Genomic DNA, 7140 nt, shown 5'->3' on the forward strand with positions numbered 1-7140 from the left:
GTGCAGCGGTTGAGCGCTGGACTGAGAAGCTGCCCACAGCCTCTGCAATGCCGGTTCGATCCCCGGCCACCGGCGAGGGTCCCACATGGCGTGACAGACCTCTCCTGCCGCCCGCTGCTCCCCTCAACAGTGTACTTCAGTCAGTCTGCCTGTTCTGTTCCCCGCTCTGTCTCTGGGGAATCCTGTCACCCTCCACTCCTCTGGCCTGTGTCCCAGTTCTTGTATGCATAAATAAATCTTTTAAAAAAATAAAGTGAACAATTCAGTTGCATTTGAATTCACCATCCCTCTCTAGTTTTAGAATATCCCATCCCCCCAGGTGACCCCATCTCCCTTACCCTACCCCACACAACCACCAATCTGCCTTCTGTCTCTGTGAATTTGCCTACTCTGGATGTTTCATATAAATGGATTACTTACTATGTTGACTTTTCGCCCCTAGTGATTACAAATTATTTTAATTAAAAAATAGATTAAAATAAAATAAGAGATTAAAATTATTTTTAATAAAAAAATTTTTTTAAGAATAGCAAAATAGGGTCTCCCAGGCAATACAGGGGTTGGAGCCTCAGCACTATCAAGTGATCACCAGCCACTGTGGCATGAGTTCAATCCCCAGCCAGGGAGCTGACCCACATGGTGCAGCAGATCTCTCCTGTCTCACCCACTGCTCCCCTCAGCAGTGTATTTTGGTGAATCCACCTGTTCTGCTCCCCATTCTGTCTCTGGTGAGTCCTCTCACCTCCCCTGTGCCTCTGTCCTACATCCCAGTTCTTATATGCATAAATAAATAAATCTTTTAAAAAGTAGAATAAAATTAATATATTAAAAATAATAACAAAGAATAGCAAAAGAGCAGAATCCCAGCCTGCCCACTTCCCAGCAGGAGGAGGTAGGGATGGCCTGGAAAAGCCTCAGGTTTGGAGTCCTCAGATGGGGGTTTGGGCCCAGCGTGTCTTGGAAAAAATGCCGGGCCCTCCTCATAAAGATCTGGGGTCTCCTTGATGGGGACCCCAAGCAGCTTGGGGGCCACAAGAAGCAGAATATTGGGGTCTGGGCCTTACCCACGACCCCTACCACAAATACAGTCCTCCTGACAAATTCCATCTTGTCCAGCACCTAATGTCCATCTTTTTTTTAAAAAAAAAAAAGATTTATTTATTTATTTATACAAGCACTGGGTATAGTCAGAAGCGCGGGAGGGTGAGAGAATTCATCAGAGCCAGAGCGGGGAACAGAACAGGCAGAGTGATGAAATACACTGCTGAGGGGAGCAGCGGGCACGGCAGGAGGTGTCTGCCGCACCATGTGGGACCCTCGCTGGCAGCCAGGGATGAACCAGCACTGCAAAGGTTGCGGGCAGCTTCACAGCCCAGCGCTCAACCGCTGCGCCACCAGGGGAGGCCCTAATGTCTATCTTGTCCAGCACCTAACCCACTGTATAGATGCCTGAGACCCTAACCCACTTTATTACCACACTGGACCTTATAGCCCCTCCCAAGTCACAGGTGACTTTAGCTTCATGTGAACAGCCTGCCAGAGTCAGGGGTGCCCACTCTTGAGCCCTAGCCAGCCCCTGGCCCACTGGATGGTCCTCAGTCAGAAAGGTCTCTCCCTAAGGCTTTAGTTTGCTGTTTTGAAAATGGGGTGAGTATGAAATGCAGAGCACACAGTACAAGGCCTGTGAATGAACTCGAAGGAAGTATAAGGAAATCTAGAGCCATCTCTGGGAGGAGTCATATCTGCTTCCCAGACCTCAGCACAAGGAGTCTGGGCAGGATTCTCCATGGTCTCAGAATCCCAGGATCCAGCAATGTGCAATACCCTAGCAGCCTTTGGCCCACTATGTGATCCCAGGCACACACTTCACCCTCTCTGGCCTAGGTCTCTGAGCTGTCACAACTATGCAGAGCTCCAGCTAGAGAAGCCCCAGCCCTGGCCCCCCAGGTCCAGCTTAACTTGCTAAATTTAACATCCAGGGCTAATTTTAATCCCCAGCTGGAATCAGGAGTGTTCCCACGGCTGGGATGTGTTCCCCTTGCCCTCATGGGTCCCCGGGGATGGGAGGGGGGCACTGGCCCCAGAGGTCCCAGTGCCAAGATGACTCCGGAAATGCCCCCACGCCTAGAGTCCCATGGGAACATAGGCTTGGACTCAAGTGTCTGCACTGGAAGAATGACTTGGGCCCCTTCTCAGTATGTACCCATTTTAGACAAGGACAGTCCAGTTAGGGCGGGGTTCACAGGTGTGGGGGGCGGGGAAAGGCAGGGGGCTGCTGCTGAATTGAGACCCAAGAGTCAAGACAGGAAGTGAGTTCCAGGCAGAAGGAATAGCAGGTGGGCCTGAGTCTGCAAAAGGGGCAGTAAAGAGGCTGAAGTGAGAAGGGTAGGAGGAGTAACCTCAGAGGCAGGGCCATCTGGGTCCTCCGAGCTGTGGGGAGGACTGTGGGGTTTGGTCTAAGAGGAGTGGGGAGACATGGAAGGGTTTGAGCAAAGAAGGGCCAGAGTTTGACACCTCATTTTCATTGTGGCTGCCACGGGGGCAGGACTATTGGGGGCTGGGGTAGAGATGGCAGGAGGCCAGAGGGGTGGCCAGGCTCATCTGTCTGGATAGAGGTTGAAGCGGAGGGCCTCTCTGTGCTGGGTCTGCCTCACATACTTTGAGTCACTGTTTTCTAAGGTGTATTGGGTCCCCCTGAAGCTACATCATCCCCTGCCTACATCATCTCTTGTGTCAGGCAATGCAGAAGCAGACAGGCTTGTGGAAGGGTTTGCTCATCCGACTCTGATAACCCTGAAACCACCAAACCTTACTCAGGAACCAAAGTGATCTCTGGCTATTGAGGGATCTAGCCAATGCATGGGCCCCTCACGCCCTATGGAGTGCCACTGCCTTCCCTCAGGAGAAAATTCCAGCCCTCAGTTTGGCATTCAAGGTCCCTGCCCCCAGAGAGCCCCTGCTACCTTTCTCTACTTTTCATACATGTTTCTGCCTGGACAGCTCTTTGTCCCTTCTTCACCTGGCCAATTCCTAGTCATACTTCAAAACCCAGCTCAAAAATTTTATTCCTCCAGGAAGGCCTCCCTGCCCTGTCCAGAAAGGACAGGAAGCCTCTGTCCTTTCCCTTCTGACACCCTGGGCATATATATTCAAGTGTGTATATCCAATTGCCTCCCCCAGACTAGAGGCAACTCAAGACTAGACATAGGGGAGACTGGAAAGATTTGATGAATGGACCAGGTCAACAGAGATACTTTTGAAGTTCCCCCAGCTTCCCTCAACAACTTCCTCTCAGACTCCCCCACACACACACTCATGACTCCCTACCCAGAAATACACGCGCATGCAAATCCAGCCACTCAGCATGGACCTGTCTCAGGCCAGGTGTGAAGGGCTAGCCAGGGAGTGCGGAGGCGGAGGGTCCAGGGTGTGCATATATTTGTACTCACATGCAAATCCCCACCCGAGCCGCAGACAGAACCAGTGGCTGTTCTCCAGATGTTGGTGTGCTGGGAACTGCTGGGGGGAAGTGGCGGCACATGTGGCACGAGGGGGAGAGTGAGGTTTGAGGAGGCCTCTGCTGTGTATTTATCCCCACACCCAACATCCAACCTGAAAGCAAAGGGCTTGTGGCATCTGCCCAACACAGATGTAGAAAGATAGACCCATGGACCCAGGAAAGGAGCTGGGAAGAAGGGTTAGGAGAAATCCAAGAGGGCTTCTTGGAAGAGGGAGTATGTAATTGAGTCTTTATAGAGCAACTAAATGGGGACCTAAGCAGATGAACAGGAGGGTGGGCATCTCCACCCCTTTCTTTGAACCTTTGCACTTAGCATTTATTAAGTCTCAACCATGTATCAAACACTGCTAAACTGACTTCAAAAGAAGTAGAAAGTTTGAGTAGGTCAATGAACATACAAGATTAGAAAAGTGATTGACCATTAAAGAGACAAAAGGTCCAGATGGTTTCACAGCTGTTTTCTCAAAACTTAAAGGACAGAAAAGTCCAATGTTTTTTAAATCAATTCAGGCTTTGAAAACGATGGGAGTCACTGTTATGAAACTCTTGCATATCAGAACCTGAGTCCAAAAAGAGAGACATATTGATCACTAAAGGGCTGCTGTCAACCAGAAGACCTCTCCACAGAGGTGATATTGGAGTTGAGATCTTGAGCACAAGAAAGCAATAGTCAAGCAAGAGAAGAGTCAGCCATCAGGAGATCTGGGAAAGGGTATTCAAGATTCAAGGGCAAAGGTCTGAAATGATCAAAGATTGACATTTTTAAACAATCAAAGAAGACTGTGTGGCTGGAAAGCATAAACAAGGGGATGAAAAGAAGGGGGCAGTGGATCACATAGGTTCTTGTGGGTCACAGTAAAGAGTGTGAGCTTTTCTGCAAGGGCATGAAGAGTTTGTGGGCAGGGAGAGTCAGGCTATGATTTCAGAGTTTAAAATCTCTACATGAACTCTCACAAGTTTCTAGGAGGAGCTGAAGGAGGTACAGGTTTTAGAAAACCATTCAACATCAACTAAAGGTAAGATGCTCTACCCAGACCAGTGATCCCTCTCCCCAGATTCTACCGGAGAAGAATGGGACCATGTTTACTCAAGGATGCAGACTAGAATGTTCTCAGCAGCTTCGTTCTTCATAGCTCCAAATTGGAAATGACCAAATAACCTCAATGGGAAAACTGGCAAAAACTTTCTGGTAAGTTCTATGGTAGACAACTATGCAGCACAATAAAGGGTGACTCCATGCTACCGCAAGGGTGAAACTCCAGAACCACATGCCGATTCAAGAAAGCTGTGGGATTCGTTTACATGAAGCTCCAGATCAGGCAAAAAACTCACCTACGGTGATGGGCATCTGCACAGTGGCTACTTAGGGAGGGCGGGTACTGTGACAGGGAAGCAGAGTTCCAGAGGCTGGGGTGTTCTGCTCCCCAGTCTGGGATCTGGTACAAAGGTGAGAGTTTGTACACATGCATTAGCCCTACCCTGATAATTTTGTGGTTTTCCTATGTGATTTATCTCAATGAAAAGATTTAAAAAAAAAAAAAAACCAAAACTTGTTTCCAGGCCTCCCTGTTGGTGCAAGGGGTTAAGACGCAGCCTCTGAAGCTATCTGCAGCCTCTGCAGCACAAGTTCAATCCCCGGCCAGGGAGATTCCCACATGGTGCAGCAGACCTCTCCTGACTTGCCCACTGCTCCCCTCAGCAGTGTATTTCAGTCAATCTGCCTGTTCTGTTCCCCACTCTGTCTCTGGTGAGTCCTCTCACCCCCCACACCTCTGGCCTTACCCCAGTTCTTGGATGCATAAGTAAATAAATCTTAAAAAAATTAAAAAAAAAAACTTGTTTCCCCTCGAGCCTCCCTGGTGACGCAGGGGTTAAAGTCTCAGCGCTATCAACCTATCTCCAGCCACTGCAGCATGAGTTGGATGGGGCCAGGGAGCAACCCACATGTCACAGCAGACCTTTCCTGTCTCACCCCTTGTTCCCCTCATAGTGGATTTCAGTCCGCCTGTTCTGCTCCCCGCTCTGTCTCTGGTGAATCCCATTGCCCTCCATGCCTCTGGCCTACACCCAATTCTTGTATGCATAAATAAATAAATAAATAAATAAATAAATCTTTAAAAAAACTTGTTCCCCCTCCCCCACTTACAGCTGCTGTGAAAGCAGCATCTGTCTAGGCAGGAGTGAGGTGGCAGGAAAGCCTGGGGCAGGTGTCCAGGCAGAAGATTTGGGGCCTAAACCAGGAGGGATTGTTTGACCACTGAGGGGACTGGATATGCTGGCAGCACATACCCAAGCTGGGGGGATTGGGGTGGGGAGGTGGGGAGCCTAGGGTCCTGGACGTGAGCACAGTGAGACCTGGGGGAGGGGAATAAGGAAGATTTCATGAGTATCATAAATCCTCTATGGTGGTATTTGGGGTCACTAAGTAATCAACAAATACCCCTGTGTCCTCAGGCCACAGACTGTTACTTCTTTGGCAAGGCCTCTTAGTACCTAGTAATGGGTATTGGGGGGCTGGAACGAATCCCATTAATCCCTCCCCCCAGCCCTGGACTTATCCTCCTGGGAGGACTCAATTTGCTTACCTGCAAGCAGGGTGAGTACCCTTCTCCCACCATCTGGGAAGGGAGTGGGGGGAATGGTGGTGGAGACTTCCCAGAAGCCAGAGGAGAAGGGCCAGGCCTCAGAACTGGGGATACTGAGTCAGTGTGCAATCTTGCACCACCACAGCAACACTGCACCTCACTTCCTCCCCAAAAAAGGGATCCAGATCTTTACAGTGAGAGTTTGAGAGAAAAGATCAGGAATAAGTCAAGTTCCCCTTCTGGGCTCCCAGTGGGGCTTTAATGGGGGGACAAGTGGCAGAGTTACCCTGCCAAACCCCTAAGCCCAAGGCCACAGCCCTGCCCAGGCCACCAGGAATGGAGGGGAGGAAAGGGGAAGTGAGAGGCAGGTGGGTGGCAGTGGGAGGAGGGGAGGTGAGGACCCGCGGGACCAACCAAGCGGGGAGGGGGCGCTTCTGGGTGTGCAGCGAATCAGGCAGGCAGCCCCGCCTCACGCAACCCCAGCGGTGGTTTCATCACCTGCTCCCCAAGTACCTCATTACGGGAGACAGGAAGAGCCCCTTGGAAAGCCGGACCCCCCCCTTTCCCTCTCTTGAGGGTACCAGCAGTTGGACCCCAGCTGCAGGAGACCCTCCCCCAGCTAGGCCCTGGGATGCCTCCTCCCCCAGGGCTTGGAGAGAAGACACACCAGGTGGGGGGCATGGGGTTGGCCCACACCAAGCGCTCCTGAGCCCAGGAGAAAGGGTGGGCTCCGCAGGGGCTCCCACATGGCTATACTTATTTGAACCTCCCCAAAAGATGGGGAGAGCCAGGGTGCCACCTTGAATCAGGAGGGCTTCGCAGTTGGTGTTCTATACACACTACTTCTTTGCACAGACAGCTTTCAAAGTCATTGCACCCTGATCTTGGGGTCCATTTCTCCTTAGCCCTGAGGTGCCCAGCCCTAAGAGGTGCTCTCAGAGTGAGAGCCCCAGGCAAACCCAGAAAGGAGAGTCTTGGGAATAAGGAGCAGGGAGAAAGACCATACATATATACACAGATTGGGGATAGGGGTAT

This window comes from Talpa europaea, assembly GCF_964194135.1.
Source record: "Talpa europaea genome assembly, chromosome: 12".
In the NCBI taxonomy this organism is placed as follows: domain Eukaryota; kingdom Metazoa; phylum Chordata; class Mammalia; order Eulipotyphla; family Talpidae; genus Talpa; species Talpa europaea.